Source organism: Bombina bombina, chromosome 4 (assembly GCF_027579735.1).
Source record: "Bombina bombina isolate aBomBom1 chromosome 4, aBomBom1.pri, whole genome shotgun sequence".
NCBI classification, from domain to species: Eukaryota; Metazoa; Chordata; class Amphibia; order Anura; family Bombinatoridae; genus Bombina; species Bombina bombina.
In genome coordinates this window covers 740068853-740090323 of record NC_069502.1, presented here as the reverse complement: position 1 = coordinate 740090323, position 21471 = coordinate 740068853, and the positions used below count along the sequence as shown (strand labels likewise).

The following is a 21471-nucleotide window of genomic DNA, read 5'->3' as shown; positions in this document are numbered from 1 at the left end:
TAGTGTAGTGTTAGGTTTAATTGTAACTTAGGTTAGGATTTATTTTACAGGTAATTTTGTAATTATTTTAACTAGGTAGCTATTAAATAGTTCTTAACTATTTAATAGCTATTGTACCTGGTTAAAATAAATACAAAGTTGCCTGTAAAATAAATATTAATCCTAAAATAGCTACAATATAATTATTATTTATATTGCAGCTATATTAGGGTTTATTTTACAGGTAAGTATTTAGATTTAAATAGGAATAATTTATTTTATTTCGTTAGATTAAATTATATTTAATTTAGGGGGTGTTAGGGTTAGGGTTAGACTTAGCTTTAGGGGTTAATACATTTATTAGAGTAGCGGCGAGGTCCAGTCAACAGATTATGGGTTAATACTTGAAGTTAGATGTCGGCGATGTTAGGGAGGGCATATTAGGTGTTAATACTATTTATTATAGGGTTTTTGAGGCGGGAGTGAGGCGGATTAGGTGTTAATACATTTATTATAGTAGCGGTGAGGTCCAGTCGGCAGATTAGGGGTTAATAATTGTAGGTAGGTGGCGGCGACGTTGGGGGCGGCAGATTAGGGGTTAATAAATATAATATAGGGGTCGGCGATGTTAGGGGCAGCAGATTAGGGGTACATAGGGATAACGTAGGTTGTGGCGGTGTACGGAGCGGCAGATTAGGGGTTAAAAATAATAAGCAGGGGTCAGCGATAGCGGGGGCGGCAGATTAGGGGTTAATAAGTGTAAGGCTAGGGGTGTTTAGACTCGGGGTACATGTTGGGGTATTAGGTGTAGACTTAGGAAGTGTTTCCCCATAAGAAACAATGGGGCTGCGTTAGGAGCTGAACGCTGCTTTTTTGCAGGTGTTTTTTTCAGCTCAAACTGCCCCATTGTTTCCTATGGGGGAATTGTGCATGAGCACGTTTTTGAAGCTGGTATTGAGAGTTGCAGTGGCGGTTAATATGCCTGTACGCTCCCTTTTTGGAGCCTAACGCAGCCCTTCTGAGAACTCTCAATACCAGCGTTGTTTAAAAGTTGCGGGGGAAAAAAAGCATGCGTAGCTAACGCACCCCTTTGGCCGCAGAACTCTAAATCTAGGCGTAAGTGTTTAGTCTTTTGTAGCCCTGTATCATATTAATATGTGATGTTCCAGGTATCCCTGCATGAATACTATAACCTGTTTGAAGAGTTAAGATTTGTTGAGCCTTAACAATATGGTGAACATTGTTTATTTGCTACTATGTATGTGCTGCTTCAAAGTCATTTAACTGAATTCATATATTTTATATCTGCATTTACACATACTTAGAGTTCATCTATAGGAACAGCTCAAATTACTATATCTTTAAGCTATGGCTCTTGATACGAATATTAACCTGCCCATTACTGCTCACAATGATAGTGATATACTTGCTAATTCTAGCTCTATATGAAACATGGAAAAGAGGAGACACAGAGGCGCCAATATGGCCTAGTAACATATAAACAGGGGTAAAACAATAAAACGTGAAGTGGTACTAACAATAATGGAGCACCCCAAGGTGCAAGTGGCGCAGGCTGGATCAGTTGGCAGTGGTCCAGCTCACTGTATATCCAAAATGGAGACACTCAAGATATTGCAGCAAAGAGAACACCCAGGTGATGGCAGCAGAACAACAGGCCAAACTTCTATCCTTGTATTTTATTTTCTATCCAGTTACATCCCAACGTTTCAGTCCAGGCACTGGACCTTTGTCAAGGGGAACTTCACACAAGTTGTTTTACCCCTGTTTACACATTACTAGGCCATATTGGCACCTCTGTGTCTCCTCTTTTCCAGACTAATCACCATCAGGGATTTACCATCCTTCTGAACATTAAGGACTCTGTATACATGTCGAACATCTGTTTGTATTTATAGGCTTTACCTATGTGTTGTGTTTAGTAGAATACATCTTATCTACCATAGTGACTCTCTACAATAGGTCATTGTTATAGAAAGCGCCCCCTATGGGAGTAGTGTTGTTGACTCCTCACTTTTTTTTCTTATCTATATGAAACATATATTGGCTATGATCTATGATATTTTACATTGGGGTGACCCCTTATAGATACATATGATCTATCTCGGGACCAGGTAACACGGGTGGAGTTGACCCCTCACTTTGTTGTCATTGTAGTTGGGGTGGTTTTGCTACCTACGGCCGGGGTGGTGGAGCTGGCCTGACTTTCATAAGATGTAATGTGAGATAGAAGTATAATGCTGCTTAGCGATATATGAACACATATTGACTCACTACTCCTTTCAGAAAATTTGGAGGCTAGCAAGCTCTACCACACCAATTACAGAAATTCCCAAATTCATCTTCATATTATGATAGTTTTCTTTTTTTTCATTTTTTTTTATTCATAGTATCGAACTGCATATTATATATACATATGTTTTTAATGTAAAGTTCTTTTCTTTATATATATATATATATATATATATATATATATATATATATATATATATATATATATATATATATATATATAAGAATAGTGTGTAAACTGTTCCAATTTCACTTTCTACGTTATGGACTTACTAAAAAAGAAAAACTGAGATTCCCCATTTGAGGTCCAAGAGTGGCCTCCTTCTATCCATGAATGCCCTCTGTAATGTCACAATGTTGTACCAGGAGGTCCAAGAGTGGCCTCATAGAACATTTAGAGGGCGTACAGTTGTCAGTGAGCAACTGAGAAAAAATAAAAAAGGAGGTTAGTTAGAAGTAAAGTTTAAAAAAAAGTGTGCAAAAAGGGTAAAGAAGGGCGAGGGACAGCAGAGGGTATTGTAGTAAGGAGGCAGGATTAACGCCCGCAGTAAGTACTGTCTTTAGTTATTTTGTTCCTTCTAAAACTATTCCACAGCGCTGTTCAGCATTATATACACATTTGGTGGCAGTGTGGTGCATTGGACTAGGCTTAGAAGGAAATAAATAGCTGAAGACCTTACTTACTGCGGGTGTTGATCTTGCAACCTTACTCCACTACCCTCTGCTTTTCATAACACTTCTTTTCCCCCTTTTCTACTTCTCTCCTTGACTGGGCTATGCTCTTAATTTTGCCTATATATACACACACACACACACACACATATACACACACACACACACACATATACACACACACACACACACATAAATATACACACCCATACTGTATATACTAGGGTTGCCACCTTAGCCATGTTTTCCTGGAAATGTATGAGTTACACATGGTGCAGGGTAAGCAGGGAGTAACATGCATTGTGCTTCTCATCAGCACTATTGATATGATTCCCAGAGGCACAATACATGTTCCGCCCTGCTTTCCCTGCAACATGTGTAACTCATAAGTTAACAGGAAAACATGGCTGAGGTGACAAACCTTATATATACACAGTCACACAGTCACACAGACACACACACACACACATATATATATATATATATATATATATATATATATATATATATATATATATATATATGACAGTTGGAATTTGAAATTAATTATATTTTTTATAAATCTTATCAATTTTTTTTATTGAATAGTCAAAGATTGATATTGTATTTAAGTTAATTAATAATTTATATTAATTTAAAGTAAAGGGAAAACAATAAAAAGGTAGGAATCAAGTACATACAAGGGGGAGATGGAATTTGGAGAAATGGACTTTACACCTATAAGAACATTGACTTGCAGCAATCTGATCATAATGGATCATGACTCTTCTCTGTGTTACTGAGTTGAAAGTTTGTGCAATTTAAATAACCTAGTGTGTATTTGTTGTTTACTGTATGTGCATTACTTTTAATAAAGCTTTTTTCTTAAAAAAAAAAAAAAGATTCCAAATCAGTCTCTCATGACAATACCTGCACATTGGGCTGTTTTAAACACAACAGAGCATTATGACATCACATGTTGCTGCTTTAAAGCACAACAGAGCATTATGACATCACATGTTGCTGCTATAAATATGATGCCAGTTGAGCAGCTAACCCACTGCTTAGTTATGTGTTTACTAAGAATCTTTTGTTGCTGTTTTGGATGTCAAAAGAGTGTGGAGGAATATGTGGAGAAGATTTCAATTGAAAATCTTCAATCTGAAAATTTAAAATGTGTTCAAGGAGCACCCAGAAAAACACATGGCCCTTCCATGGAAGAAGATGATGAACTTGAGAAACTAAATATTATCCGAATGAAAGTGATCAAGGAAATATCTTCAACAAAGAAAAAAAGGAAAAGATTACGCATAAGATTGTCTCACCATAATGAGAAGCTGCTGACATATCTAGTGAAACGATTAACTAAAGACCTTGACTGTGATATCTCTGCCATTTCGTATGACAACATACCTGCAGAGGAGATCAAAGATCTGGCAAAGACTGTTAGAGATGTGATCATAAATGAGCTCCTCCAAATGACTGAGAGAAAGTTTGAAATAGCAGAGAACCAAGAGGTTGAAATGAAGTTGCAGCATAATATGATGCTAATCAACTTTTTCACAAAGCTCAGAGAAAGCCAGCACAATTATGATTCCTATTAGATTCAGCCCTTGTTTCAAGCTGCCGTCATTAACATCTCATTGGCCATGTATTATTCTGGAACTGATTGTTCTGCTGAGTGTGACTTAGTCTGCTGGCTATCCATTCTACCTTGATTGTCAACCCTGCCATTGGAAAACATAACTGCTGCATTGCTAATCTGGACTGTTATCTTGTGCCTGATCATGGCCTATACTTGACTTTTACATTGGATTACAAATTTTTGCTGATTGAACTGATATTTCAGGTCTGACACTGGCCTGTTACTGTCGCTAAATATTGAATTTCCCGTGTTGCTGGTTGGTCTATTTTACTGCCCTTGTCCTGGCTGACTTTACTGTATCTCCTCAACATGGAGTTTCTACTGAGACCAAACTACTAACATCACTCTCAAGTGCCTGTCCTACTTTCTTGTCACTCTGATGTGACGTGCCTGGAACACTATATTATTACATGATTGGAGCTTTTTTCCATCCAAACCATACTGGATACTTAACCCTTCAAAAGTGGAGTACTTTACATTTAATATTTAAAACTCCTAAACCAAGGATATTCTTCTTTTAATATGCAACCCAGTGAGAGCAGCTCGTTGAATAAATATTGGATTAACCTTGCCTGCACCCTGGTTGGACTGCTTTACTGTCCTTGTCCTGGCTGACTATACTGTATCTCTTCAACATGGAGTTTCTACTGAGACAAAATTACCACCATCACTCTCAAGTGCCTGTCCTACTTTCTTGTCACTCTGATGTGACGTCTCTGGAACACTATATTATTAGACGATTGGAGCTTTTTTCCTTTCAAACCATACTGGATACTTAACCCTTCAAAAGTGGAGTACTTTACATTTAATATTTAAAACTCCTAAACCAAGGATATTCTTCTTTTAATATGCAACCCAGTGAGAGCAGCTCGTTAAATAAATATTGGATTAACCTTGCCTGCACCCTGGTTGGACTGCTTTATTGTCCTTGTCCTGGCTGACTATACTGTATCTCCTCAACATGGAGTTTCTACTGAGACAAAATTACCACCATCACTCTCAAGTGCCTGTCCTACTTTCTTGTCATTTTGATGTGACGTGTCTGGAACACTATATTATTAGACGATTGGAGCTTTTTTCCTTCCAAACCATACTGGATACTTAACCCTTCAAAAGTGGAGTACTTTGAAATTAATATTTAAAACTCCTAAACCAAGGATATTCTTTTAATATGCAACCCAGTGAGAGCGGCTCTTTGAATAAATATTGGATTCCCCTTGCCTGCAACCTGGTTGGACTGCTTTACTGTCCTTGTCCAGGCTGACTATACTGTATCTCCTCAACATGGAGTTTCTACTGAGACAAAATTACCACCATCTCCCTCAAGTGCCTGTCCTACTTTCTTGTCACTCTGATGTGACGTGTGTCTGGAACACTATATTATTAGACGATTGGAGCTTTTTTCCATCCAAACCATACTGAATACTTAAACCTTCAAAAGTGATAAATACCAATATCCTTACCAAAAAATATATATATACAATATACAAGCTGTTAATTAAGCACTAAAATAGACGTAAGATCAGTAAAATTATTTAATAATAAATTCACAAACTTGTCTACAATCAACAAAATAAAACAGATAGGTTATATAAATAAACATATGATAAAAACTTATACTCAATAAATCAATTGGGGCAATTATAATAATAAATAGATTATTAAAAATAATCTGTAAGATGTGGCCACACCGTCTAAAATCTAATAATAAATGCTAGAACCTGACAATTAATAAAACATTTGATCATAGATACACAATGTACGATAAAAGGTGATACGTATTTAGAGAATGTTAGTACTCTAAAAGACAGACGCTAAATATAAGGCAAGAACTCTCACAGATATAATAAATATATATATAGTTATACTCCTGCTTGTACTGTAATAATAAATGATAAATGATAGCGATCCGGCAAATTAGTTTGTAAAATTCAAGTTTCCCTTTTTGTACACAGAAAATGAGTGGCAAATATACAAGTCACCAAGAGCAAATATGATAGTGGGTAGTTCATATATCCTAGAATCTCAGGAATGTGAATCTCTTCCAAGTACTTATAAGTAAAATGCTGACCGGTCAGATAAATTTAAACTCCAAAAAATGGTGAAGTGTAGTTGGAATTGTATTTTTCTTGATAAAGGCACAACGTGCCGAAACGCGTAGAAGAGACTTACTTACCTTTTGGACACCACACTGGATTATTCTCACTTTATACACTTGAAAGTGACATTTGAATCTGGACCGCTTTTGAAAAAACCCCATTGGATCCTCACTATCAGGTGACACAGCACGCACGCAGACAGTGAAGACGCTGGAGTCACGCTTGGGAGCAGGAAACAAGCTCAGCGTGTAGTGCTCTTCGCTGCTCACTCTGCTGTGAGCCTGGAAGCAATATCGGAGCCACTCCTAGCCGCAAGTCTGTCAGGTACGTGGAATACAATTCCAACTACACTTCACCATTTTTTGGAGTTTAAATTTATCTGACCGGTCAGCATTTTACTTATAAGTACTTGGAAGAGATTCACATTCCTGAGATTCTAGGATATATGAACTACCCACTATCATATTTGCTCTTGGTGACTTGTATATTTGCCACTCATTTTCTGTGTACAAAAAGGGAAACTTGAATTTTACAAACTAATTTGCCGGATCGCTATCATTTATCATTTATTATTACAGTACAAGCAGGAGTATAACTATATATATATTTATTATATCTGTGAGAGTTCTTGCCTTATATTTAGCGTCTGTCTTTTAGAGTACTAACATTCTCTAAATACGTATCACCTTTTATCGTACATTGTGTATCTATGATCAAATGTTTTATTAATTGTCAGGTTCTAGCATTTATTATTAGATTTTAGACGGTGTGGCCACATCTTACAGATTATTTTTAATAATCTATTTATTATTATAATTGCCCCAATTGATTTATTGAGTATAAGTTTTTATCATATGTTTATTTATATAACCTATCTGTTTTATTTTGTTGATTGTAGACAAGTTTGTGAATTTATTATTAAATAATTTTACTGATCTTACGTCTATTTTAGTGCTTAATTAACAGCTTGTATATTGTATATATATATTTTTTGGTAAGGATATTGGTATTTATCACTATTATATATTGGATTTACGAACTTAGCCTTGTGCGCCACTCTATCATCCACCTTAGACCTACTTGACCTTCTACGGGACTGTGTTTGAGAGATCACAGTTCTTTTAGAGTTGGCCTGAGTTCATTATAGTATCTGTCCAGACTTACTCCCCACTAAACCTTCAAAAGTGGAGTACTTTACATTTAATATGTAAAATTCCTAAACTTTGAATTAAAAAGGATTTTCTTATTTTAATTAACTATTTGATGTGGGGAATATTGGGCTTTCATTTGGAACTAAGATGTGGGGAATATTGGCCTTTCATTCATTTTACATTCTACAATAAATTTTAAAAATTAATGTGTTATTAATTGTATTATTTAAGGCTTATATTCAATATCTTAATTACAACTTGCAGCACAGTACATATTCTCCTGTTTCAGTAACCTATCAGGATGTCAACGATATTTTCTTGATATCAATATATTGCTTTCATCTTCTAAAATAGACAAATATACATACACTCACATTGGTGGCAGTAATTTGGGGATGTTCTTTTGGGTGCTATGCTAAGCATATGCCAGAACTGTAAGGTGCCAGTTGCCCTGAATATGCTGTGATGTCCCAGAACCAGTCTTTTCTATTGTCAGTATGTACGGTAGATTGGCTGCATCTGAGGTAAGTGCAGCCATTTCTTGCACTCACATAGCCCACAGGCTATTAGTAGGTACACCAATTTTGAGGTACATCATAGCCAAGCGACATACACTTGTAACAGACTAATTCCACCTTTGTTACTTAGACTTTTCATACATAGTCTAGTAATTATTTAAACGTTATTATCTGTTAATTGCTGCTAATTAATATTCAGCTAATTCCCCTTGGAGTTACATCTCAATGCAACCCTATACTTTCTCTTATACACACAGTTAAATTAATTTAATTGTTTTGCAATGTGAGGGGGAGTCTCTTTGTGTATTTTATTGTGCACTGAATTAGCACTGCAGTTACATTTACTGTCCACAAAATAGTAAGTTATACAGCCCCAATAATTCACTGAGTCGTACGACCGACCTGTATTTCTGAGCATGCGCACTTCAGTGAATCTGCAGCTTGATCCTCTCTGCGTAAAGACGCGCAAGCTGCAGAGTTAAGAGTTAGTTGTCACTCAAAACACTGTGCCGCCCCTCTGCCGAAGCACAGCTTAGTGGTTGCTATAGCAACCTAAAAAATGTTTTGTTTACACAATACAGTTATACAGCATGCCCTCACCCATCTATTCTAGCATATTACGGAGCCCCAGAAGTGTCACACAAGATTTTTTTTATAAATTGTGGCACATTTTGCTAAATCTTGAGCACATTTTGCTAAATGGTGCACACATTTTGCTAAATCATGCGCACATTTTGCTAAATCGTGAGCACGATTCAGTTAAATCATGAGCACCATTTATCTAAATCGTGAGCACAATTTAGCCAAATGGTAATCACAATTTAGCCAAATTGTGCTCATGATTTAGCTAAGGATTTAGCTAAATTGTGTGTACAATTTAGCTAAATTGTGTGCACAATTTAGCTAAATCGTGCACACGATTTATAAATAATTATAATCATGCTATTCCAACTTAAAGGGACATTATGCACTATATCTTTCTTTGCATAAATGTTTTGTAGATGATCCATTTATACAGTCCACCTGGGAGTTTTTTTTTTTTTAAACAATGTATAGTTTTTTTTAATATATTTTTTAAAAATATTTTTATTAATTTTGCAAAGTAGTATAACAATAATACAACGTATCATATAATTAATTATTACATGGTTACATACATTGTAACTTGTGAAAACATATATATGTCAGACATCAATATCATTACTAAGTCTAGAGATGTATACATGGTGATCAATCATGTGTAATATATTGTAACAGGAATAGGTAAATAACAGGTTTTATTTCTGTCTGTTTATATTTAGTACCAAAGGTATTTTATTTTCAGGTTAGATCCATTTTTGCTAACATATGAGGATTCACTCACTGAGGTGGGATAGGAAAGGATGTGGGGTAGGGCGGGAAGGAAAGGAGGGTAAAGGAAAGGAGAAAAAAAAGGGCGGGGGTCCCAAACAGACCAATATTTTTCCATTTGATCAATTGAGTTGTAAAAGTGTTTTTCCATCGTGGCCATGTAATCAAACATTGCACTTATTTCAGCCAGACTCGGAGGACCAGTTTTTTCCACTCCCTAGCTATACATAGTTTAGTAGCCTTAAAAATGCAAATCATCAATCTCTTTGACGTATCCGGTATAGTGTTTTCCATAATATGTAGTAAAACATTTGGGGCGGACAGTGCAGACGTGAGGTTTAGGGAGTTGCATAATCCCTTTATGTCTTCCCATAATGGTGAGAGTTTTGGGCAACACCACCAGATGTGCAGGTCTGAGCCTACCTCACCACATCCCCGCCAGCATAAAGGTGAGGTTGTTGGGTACATCCTAGCCAGTCTAAGGGGGGTTCTGTGCCATTTTAATAAAAGTTTAATATATACCTCCAGCATAGTAACGCAATCTACTGTTTTTTTGGTAAAAATAATGGCTCTATCCCAGTCTTGGTCTGAGAAAAAAGTTCCCATTTCCTTACTCCATGCTTTAATCTGCCAGGGAGTCCCAGGATAAGATCTGAAAGAAGAAGGTTGTAATGAACTGTGAGAGGTTTAATAAGCTTAGATCCACGTAGCCATCTGTGCTATTCCTAATAGACCGTTTAGGAAACCCCCAGGTTTTAAGGAAGCTCAGGACTTGGTAACATTCAAATGGTAGCCAAGAAGGGACTGGATGAAATCGCAAGGAAACCGAATCAATGTTGATTAAGGAGTTATGGTCATATAAATTGGCTATTATTTCTAATCCTCTTATTTTCCATTCTCCATGTTAGTAAGGTCCCAAAACAACCCCTGCAAGTGGTGGGCTGGAGATGGGTGAGGGGCTACTAAGGATCGACTTCTTAGAGTCTGCCACATTGATAGATTATCTTTCACTATTATATTAGAAATATTGAGGGTGAGTTTCCTATTGTTAGGGATCCATATGATGTCAGCTTATCCTAGTTCTGTGGATATACTGGCAGTTTCTAAAAAATACCACCCTGGTTTATCCCGTTTTGAGACCCCATTCTGAGATATGAGATAATCTCGCAGCTTGATAGTAGGTAAATATGTTTGGGACCGCAATCCCTCCTCTATAGTATGGTCTTTGTAGTGTATTATGTGCTACCCTAGGCTTTTTGTTCTTCCAAATATAGTTAGAAAATCTTTTGTGGATTTGGTATAGAACAGAGTGTGGGTATTAAGTGGAATACATCTAAATAGATATAACGCTTTGGGTAGAAGTGACATTTTAATTGAAGCAACTCTGTCTAGCCATGAAAGTTCTTTAAAGTCCCATTTCTCAAGCAGTGTTTTAAATTCTGTAATGAGAGCGTCATAGTTGCTGCAAATGATACGATCAGTCTCTGCACTTAAGAGAATCCCCAAATGCTTAAGGTGCTGTGAGGACCAAGTGAATGGATAGAGAGATTGTAGTTCTGTTAGAATAGACTGTTCTTTATTGATAGGGTATGCTTCGGTCTTGTTGTAATTGATTTTATAATAGCTTATCCTACTGAAGTAGTCTATTTAAGTGGAAAACTGCTGACATGGAGGTTGTTTTTTTCTTGTTTTTTTTTTTTTAAGTTTATTCATTTAAAACCAGTTGACTTCTAGTTCTAAATCGTAAGGGTATTGTGTCAGATCGTAACATAAGGTAAGACACATTTCATGCAACTGCATGACCACCCACTCATCCTGTGTAAGAACCAGAAGAATCGGCATGGAGGTTAATGGGCTAGTTAGTAGAAGGGTTACATCGTCTGCAAACAAAACCATTTTCTCAGGTGGTGCTATAAGAAGAACTCCAGCAATATCGCTGGATTGTCTAACTGCTTGGGCAAATGGTACAGTTCCATTATCATTGCAAAAAGAAGGTATATGTGTCAAATGTTGTCACACTCTGTCTGATTTTTCCCTGGTTTCGGAATTGGAATGATAGAGGCCTCCAAAAATTCCTTCAGAACCTCCCCTGTCTCCATTATTTCATTAAAAATATTCTCCAAATTCGCAATGCGGGGGCAATTAGTAACCAAACAGCTACGAGTTGCTCATAATGCTGCTTTTTCACTACCGCTGGTATTACGAGTCTTGTAGGTATAGCTGTACCGCACACCTTTTTGGCCGTAACGCAGCGTAACTACCGCACCTAGGAGGTCAAAAAGTGAGCAGTACAGCCTATAATGACAAGATTCGTACAGCCATCTAAAGTCAGTAGTTATGTGTTTTACACTACAAAGCTGTAGCATAAAACTCATAACTAAAGTGTTAAAAAGTACACTAACACCCATAAACTACCTAGTAACCCCTAAACCGAGGCCCTTCCGCATCGCAAACACTAAAATAAATTTATTAACCCCTAATCTGCCGCTCCGGACATCGCCGCCACTATAATAAACATATTAAAGGGACAGTATACTGTAAAATAGTTTTTCCCTTAATGTGTTTACAATTGCTTTTTTTACCAACTGCAGAGTAAAAAATGTATGAAAATTAGCTTTTTAAGGTTTATTTCTGTATATTAAAGCTCTGATTTTGTGTTTTGAAGCCACAGCCTAATAAAATAGGTTGAGCTTGTAGGTATAATCAGATCTCATTACTGTATCACATTGTGTACATATACCTGCTTCTTTATCTTATATCTGTCCTTAAAACAATCACCAATACTTTGAGAGAACAATGGAAAATCAACATTTTACTACCTTATCTCTGCTTTATCACACTGGGAGTGTAATTTCTTCTGCTGGCTGTGTTTACAAAGCTTATCTATAGCTGGTACGCGCGGCCACAAACTTTCAGAATAGGTGGGGATACCACATGCTAAATTAACAATTTCAAATGCCAATATAAGGGTAAAGGAGCTACTTGTAAACAATTTAATACACTCCAGCAGGTAAAGTGGATCATTGGGAACAAATTAAAGGGGAGAAAAATTTTGAGTAAACTGTCCCTTTAACCCCTAAACCGCCGCACCCCCGCATCGCAAACACTTGTTAAATAATATTATTCCCTAATCTGCCATCCCCAACATCGCCGCTGCCACTATACTAAAGTTATTAACCCCAAAACCTCTGGCCACCCACATCACTAACACTAAATAAATATATTAACCCCTAAACCTAACCCTATGTCTAACCCTAACCCTAACACCCCTAACTTTAATATAATTAAAATAAATCTAAATAAAAATTACTATCATTACCTAAATAATTCCTTTTTAAAACTAAGTACTTACCTATAAACCCTAAGCTAGCTATAATATAACTAATAGTTGCATTGTAGCTAGCTTAGGGTTTATTTTTATTTTACAGGCAAGTTTGTATTTATTTTAACTAGGTAATATCTTCATCCAGACAGCATCTTCTATCTTCATCCTTCCGACGCGGAGCGGCTCCATCTTCAAGACATCCGGCGCGGAGCATCCTCTTCTTTCGATGGCTATTGAAGAATGAAGTTTCCCTTTAAATGACGTCATCCAAGATGACGTCCCTTGAATTCCGATTGGCTGATAGAACTCCATAAGCCAATCGGAATTAAAGGGTAAAAAATCCTATTGGCTGATGCAATTGGCTGATCTAATTGCATCAACCAATAGGATTTTTTACCCTTTAATTCCGATTGGCTTATGGAGTTCTATCAGCCAATCGGAATTCAAGGGACGCCATCTTGGATGACGTCATTTAAAGGGAAACTTCATTCTTCAATAGCCATCGAAAGAAGAGGATGCTCCGCACCAGATTTCTTGAAGATGGAGCCGCACAGCGTCAAAAGGATGAAGATAGAAGATGCTGTCAGGAAGATGCCGCCTTAAGGACGACTTCTTGACGCTGTAAGTGGATCTTCGGGGGTTAGTGTTAGGTTTTATTAAGGGTTTATTGAGTGGGTTTTATTTTTATCTTATGGTTTTGGGCACTGAAAAATAGCTAAATGCCCTTTAAGGGCAATGCCCATCCAAATGCCTTTTTCAGGGCAATGGGGAGCTTAGGTTTTTTAGATAGGTTTTTATTTGGGGGTTTTGGTTGTGTGGGTGGTGGGTGGTGGGTTTAACTGTTGGGTGGTTGTTTGTATTTTTGTTTACAGGTAAAAGAGCTGATTTCTTTGGGGCAATGCCCCGCAAAAGGCCATTTTAAGGGCTATTGGCAGTTTAGTGTAGGCTAGGGCTTTTTTATTTTGGGGGAGGCTTTTTATTTTGATAGGGCTATTAGATTAGGTGTAATTAGTTTAAATATTTGTTAATTTCTTTTTTATTTTGTGTAATTTAGTGTTTATTTTTTTTTGTAATTTAGATAATTGTATTTAATTAATGTAATTTATTTAATTTTAGTGTAATGTTAGGTGTTAGTGTAACTCAGGTTAGGTTTTATTTTACAGGTAAATTTGTATTTATTTTAACTAGGTAGTTATTACATAGATAATAACTATTTACTAACTAGTCTACCTAGTTAAAATAAATACAAACTTAGCTGTGAAATAAAAATAAAACCTAAGATAGCTACAATATAACTATAAGTTATATTGTAGCTAGCTTAGGGTTTATTTTACAGGTAAGTATTTAGTTTTAAATAGGAATTATTTAAGTAATAATACGTTTTATTTTGATTTTTTTTTAATTATATTAAAGCTAGGGGTGTTAGTGTTAGGGTTAGATTTAGGGTTAGGTTTAGGGGTTAATATATGTATTTAGTGTTAGTGATGTGGGAGGCCAGAGGTTTAGGGGTTAATAACTATAGTATAGTGGCAGTGGCAGCGACATTGGGGACGGCAGATTATGGTAAATAAATTTATGTAGGTGGCTGCGATGTTGGGGGCGGCAGATTAGGGGTTAATAAGTGTAATGTAGGTGTCGGCGACGTTGGGGTTGGCAGATTAGGAGTGTTTAGACTCGGGGTTTATGTTAGTGTGTTAGGTGTAAACATAGATTTTGTTTCCCCATAGACATCAATGGGGCTGCGTTATGAAGCTTTACGCTCCTTTATTGCAGGTATTAGGCTTTTTTTTAGCCGGCTCTCCCCATTGATGTCTATGGGGAAATTGTGCACAAGCACGTCAAACCAGCTCAAAGCAGCGCTGGTATTTGTGTGCGGTATGGAGCTCAATGCAGTCATACTGCCAGGTTTTTGCAAACCTGTAATAGCAGCGCTATTTAAGGGGAGCGGTGGTTATAACTTGCAAGTTATTACTGAGCCACTCATAACGCAAAACTCATAATCTATCTGTTAGTTTCTTATAGAACGTGCCTGTAAAACCATCTGGCCCAGGGGCCTTATTGTTTTGTATTTGTTTCAAAACCTCATCGATCTCTCTCAAGGAGAATGGCTGTGCCAAAAAATCTTTATCTATCTCTGGTAATTTAGAAAATTTAGAAAATCTGATATCTCCTGTGGGGGTGCCGCTCTAGGGCTTTCATTTACTGCAATATCATATAGAGCGAATAATTTACCTATATCTGCAGCCGTATATGCAGTTTGATTATTATATGTAAGAGACAGGATTCTCGCTAACGCAGTTCTCTACCTCAATTTTTTTGCGAGAAGTGTGTCTGCTTTATTACTTTTGGAGTACATTAGTTGTTTGAATTGTGTTGCCATCTCCTGAACTCTATGAATATCTCTAGCTTTAATAAGCTCTTTAAGATGTAGTATTTCTTTTGATAAGGCTGGCATGGGGTTGGCTTTGTTTCAGGGCTGGATTGGGCAGCCGGGATACCGGGAAAAATCCTGGTGGGCCGTCGGCCGGCAGCTCAGCTGGGCTGGTTGAGTTGCTGCAGAGACTGTCTGAGAGCAGCACATTTTTGATGCGGGCGGCTGATTGATTTTTTTGTGCCCTGATTAGTGCGGCTGTTAGACTGCCATTAGTACCCCTTTGCTCCGCCCACCATTATCAAACACACTGTGAACCTGCAGTAGCCCTGTGAATACTATAGTTGAACTTCTTTGGCAATTTGCGTGTGTAGCGCATGTCAAGTAGGTCAGATCCTGTCATCCTGTCATGTAGCGCTAGTCTGACTGAGTCACAAGTTTTTTGGCGCTATTTCAGTGCAGCTCTGACTCCTGGTCAAGTAAGATTGTGTCTGCGGGCGGCTGTCGTCAGTCTAGAGTGAGAAAGTTGGGATGCTGTCATGCTGGTCATCAGAAGGAAAGTAAGTGTTACTAACTACTGTCAAAGAAAAACACACGCACTTTCAGTGTCTGTCAGTCAGTGTGCAGGGAAATCTGAAGCTGGGATGTCTGAGTGCGGTGGCTGCTGCTGCTGTAGCATCAAAGCAAGGGGGGGACTCTGTGAGTGACCCATACATGTGACATCAAGTCACATTGTCAAAAGAGGTCAATGTTTTGCTTTTCTAGGCATTTTAATTAGCCACCTAATAATGCATTTAGGTCAGATCGTACCTGCATGGCCCTCTTTGCTTGTAGTCTCAGATAGTAAGTGAAAGCATACATTGCAACCGCCAATCTGCCTAGTAACATCTGACAAGGCTGGCACCCTTTTTGTATTACATTTTAATTATAACCTCTTAAAGAAAGTGTAGTTGCTATTATCTAACCCCAGAAAGGTTCTCTGAATTGTTTGCTGGATTTTCTAAATGGATAGATGTTGCAGAGATAATAAGATGTATGTAACCCCAATCTATTACTTCAATCAATATTGTAGCCAGCTACTGTGTGGCTAAGCAAATAGTTTAGAGCACTAAAATATTACTAAATATGATACAGCAAATATGTTTTAAATATTATACATATTTTCTTTTAAAAGTGATATTATTTTTAGACTATGCATCTATGTTAATTAGCATATTAAAAAATCCTATACTCTGTGATTTGTGTATGTTTTGTGCCTGCATGTATGTGTATGTGGTGTGTATCGGTTTGTATGTGTAGGTTTTGTGTCTGCATGTATGTGTATGTTGTGGTGTGCGTCTGTAAGTGTATATAGTGTGTCTGCATGTATGCATGTGTATTTTGTGTGTCTGCATGTATGTGTATGTAGTGTGTCTGCAAGTATGTGTAAGTATGTCTGAAAGTATTTCATTTGTGTATAAACTGCCTGCTTAACTCACAATATTTGTATTTTTTATTATATATATATATAAATGAGTTGAAGGGAAAACCAGCTAGAGCATAGTTGGCTGGCTTGGAGGGGGCGTGGCTATGTCGGAGGGGGGCGTTGCTAGGTTGGAGGGGGCGGGGTTGAGCTGGTCTATAAAAATCTCCAGGGCTAGTCTGATTTCCCAGTCCGGCCCTGAGTTTGCCTGGCACAAATATTGTTTAATTCTACTCATGTGCATTTTCATTTAAACATGTTTAGTTTACTCTGTGTAATTCATTTATTTGTTTCTTATTTGAGATTGTATGTATGGAAACTTTTTTTTCTGAGCAGATTTCATTGCTATAGAATGTATATGTGCCTTAAATTGAATCTCAATTAAAAAAATCAAATAAATTACACTTCCATCCCCTCTCCAAGCTGTCCCATTTTACACATGCAAATATTCCTAAATCCAAACCTTTTCTGGCCCCAAAAAGTTTAGATAAAAGGTTTTCTACCTGTACTGTAAATTACAACCACCAGTTCATATTACATTTATCACACACTTTAATTCTTTCTCTTAGGATGTGCAGCTCTATATTAACTGTTCTTTGAGTCTGTTCTCAACAGAGGGACCTGGTGCAAGCAATGTTTTTGGGGCTCCCTCAAAGGTAAATCAGTAGTAAGCAATAGTAATAATATACAGGCTGCTCTGTCTAATGATTTTGAGGATAGATAGATAGATAGATAGATAGATAGATGGTAGATAGATATATATTTAATAGATAGATATATGATAGATAGATAGATAGATAGATAGATAGATAGATAGATAGATGGATAGATGGTAGCTAGATAGACATACAGATATAGATAGCTAGATATAGATAGATGGATAGATAGATAGATAGATGATAGCTAGATAGATAGATAGAGAAAGATAGACAGATATAAATAGACAGATAGATATAGGTAGATAGATAGCTAGATATAGATAGAAAGATAGATGATGGATACATAGATAGATAGATAGATAGATAGATAGATAGATAGATAGATAGATAGATAGAAAGATGTTAGATAGAGATAGATGATAGCTAGATAGATAGATAAATGTAGACAGATAGATAAAGATAGACAGATATATAGAGATAGATAAATAGATAGAGATAGATAGAGAGAGATATAGATAGATAGATAGATAGATAGATAGATAGATAGATAGATAAAGATAGACAGCTAGATAGATAGATAGATAGATAGATAGATAGATTAGATAGATAGATAGATAGATAGATAGATGATAGGTCTGCAACATGCACTGACAAAAGGCTCCTCCTGCATTAGGTTGTACACATTGTGCATATGTATAAACAGGTTGCTACGGGCCACTCCAGCACTTGGGTCCTGGTGCAACTGCGCCTGTTCCACCAATGGTAGTTCTGCCCCTGGATGTCATGGTTTGTTCACATCAACTTTGAAGCCCTGTTCTATTTCATTAAGCACCTTTACATTCCTTTTTCCTGATAGTTTTTTTTTTTAATTTATGTTTGTCTCTGACCTTGTTGTTTGCTTGACCTGAACAAATGTTTGCTCTGATCTTGCTCTGCATGATGTTTATTATTCTGCTTTTCCTTCTTGCTCACAACTAGATGCCATATTTTTCATTAGACAAGGAACATATATAGAAAGATGTAAGCTCTTTTTAACTCTTCCTTATATTTTCTTCATATTTAAGCTAAATATGGGTGCAGTAAGGATTACATATCATTACTTCAACATGCACTTTACTTTTGGACTATAATACTTCTCATAATCATTAAAAAATAAATAAAAAAAATAAACAAATGAACATTTTCCAAAAACAAGCAAACAAATAAATAAATAAAAATGTAATAGACCTGAGACTACATTTAGCCACCAATCAGAAAGTGCTACCCAGGTGCTGGACCTAAAATGGGCCAGCGAATAAGCTTTCATTCCTACTTTTCAAATAAAGATATCAAGAGAACAAAGACAAATTGATAATAGGAGTAAATGAGAAAGTTGCTTAAAATTGCATTCTCTATCTGAATCATGAAAGAAAGAAATATAGGGTTTAGTATCCCTTTAAGGGAGCCAATCCTTATAATTTAAATGGTAGGTGGCACATAAAATGTGCATTCCTATATTAATCAAGAGCACCAGATCTAATTATACCAAATGTTACAACAGTTTATATTTCAATGTAAAAAGCCTGATTTCTTTCACTAAAAACTTAGATTTATTTCAGTCTTTATCACCACATCCCTTACTGAATTTATCTTCTCACAGATCTACAATGATTTCTGTAAAGTATAACTATAGCAAGATAAAAATGATATAAATCCAATTTAAGATTAAGCACTTGGTTATTTTGTGCATGAAACAGCAGAGGGGACTTAAACTCTCAATCTTTCACAAACAGATTAAAGGGACATGAAAGTCAAAATTAAAGGTATATGGAGCCCAACAACTTTCTAAATTTCTTTCCAAAACTTCCATTACTTTGTAATTGGAAAGCTGTTCAAAACTGCATGATCTTTGATCTAAAGTTTAGATTTGACTGTTATATATATATATATATATATATATATATATATATATATATATATATATATATAACAGTCAAATCTAAACTTTAGATCAAAGATCATATATATAAGGAAACAACACTCACTGGGCTTGACTTCAAAAAGCCCCGAAAACGTCACTGGAATAAAGAACACTTTTTGAAGTAAAGCCCAGAAAGTGCTGTTTCCTTCTACATATATTTAAAATTTTATTCAGCACCCTGACAAGTGTATCCTGTTTGTGAGAGTGCACTCGTCTCCCTCTCTCTCTCACACACAATTTCAAGCCCTAAGCTACTAGTCAGTCCAAAATGTTACTCGCCACTTTGATCCCACCCACACCACACCAAATAACCCCACACCACACCCACTTACCCCACCCCATTCTTTGCATATGTTTAGCCAATGTGAAACAACTTATTGTGCAGTAATTTTGTAATATTGTTTTTGTTTTATACTATAAATAAAATAATGCTACATACAGTAATACATTAACAAAAATAAGTGCATAGCAGTTAGCATCAACTAGGTTTCTGGGGAAGACAACAGCTGGACAGAAAAAGGAAGCAGAGAAAGCAGAGAGTGTTGGCATTAATGTGAGGTCAAAGCAGACCTGGAAAAAAAATGATAACTATCATCTCTCAACTATCTATCTCCACTACCTCCTCTCTTCAATCTCTCCTTTTTTCCCTTCCCTTCACTCTTAGGTCATATCTTCTCTTTACGCTGTTTCTCTTCCTTCAAATCTCTTCACTCTTTTTTTTTTCTCCACTCTTTCTTAAAGGGACATGAAACCCAAAAATGTTCTTTCGTAATTTAAGATATAGAATACAATTTTCAACAACTTTCTAATTTACTTCTATTATCTAATTTGTTTCATTCTCTTTGTATCTTTTGTTGAATGAGCAAAGGATAAGTCTTTCAGCAAAGGATAACCAGAGAAGGAAACACATGAAATAATATAAGTAAATTGGAAAGTTGTTTAAAATTGCATCATCTATCCAAATCATGAAAGAAAAAATTTGTGTTTCATGTCCATTTAGTGCTACCTTTTTTTCTACTTTCACTTTTCCTCTCCAATCTCTCTCTGCCCTTGTTTACCCTCTCAGAAGTAACAATCTAAGCACTAATGGGATCCCTATAGTCCTAGAGGAATAACATATCCTTGCCCTTTCATGGATTTATAATATCCCTTTAGATAATATTTGTAGACATTCACTTGCCACTGTTAAATTTCCACTCGCCAATGGCTAGTGAAAATTTTGAGCCCTGCCTTATATATATATATATATATATATATATATATATATATATATATATATATATATATATATATATATATATATATATATATATACACACACACTATAGATATATATATATCTCAAATTTACTTAGTTTTCTTGTTATCCTTTGTTGAATAGCATACCTAGGTAGACTGGGAAGCAGTGGTGGTTCTAGAACTTAATATTTAGGGGATCTAATTGGAGGGCTAACAAAGGTGGTGAAGACACAGTGCATATAATATATGGATTTGGAGGTGCATAGAACCCCATAAAACCGCCACTGCTCAGCAGTGTATATGTGCCTTGAATGCTATATAGCTTCAGTACTTCAAACACTGTTTGTATCAATGTTATACATTTTGCAATCACTACTCGCATATAGTGCTCAAACCATGGGCATACTCCTGAGACAACTTAGGTGTGCTTTTTAATAAAAGATACCAAGACAACAAATTGATCACAGTATTGTGCTTGTTTTTGGCAGATAACAATTTCTGAATGTTGGTCGATATATGTGCTTTGCTATTCATCACAATCCCAAACTGCCTTGGCCATTAATACCCCTCAAGCACAAAATTGCCAAAAACAACAACAAATTGTTATTTGTCTTATTATTCCCAATTTGATAATTCAAAAACTAAATAGCCAGGCTTAACAGCAAACAAAATGGTGATTTTGTGAGTGTAGAGATTATTTTATTCCTGCATGTTTAAAGGGAAGGGACATTGTAAACTAAATTTTTTCTTTT

The 21471-nt window shown here is 36.2% G+C and overlaps 1 non-coding gene across 1 annotated transcript; it reads right to left on the bottom strand.

Annotated features, from left to right (window-relative positions):
- Positions 1–11442: 11442 nt before the first annotated feature.
- LOC128658626 (small nucleolar RNA U13) lies at positions 11443–11539 on the bottom strand. Its single transcript, XR_008402297.1, has one exon. It is a non-coding gene; the product is annotated as a small nucleolar RNA U13 (small nucleolar RNA).
- Positions 11540–21471: the final 9932 nt, after the last annotated feature.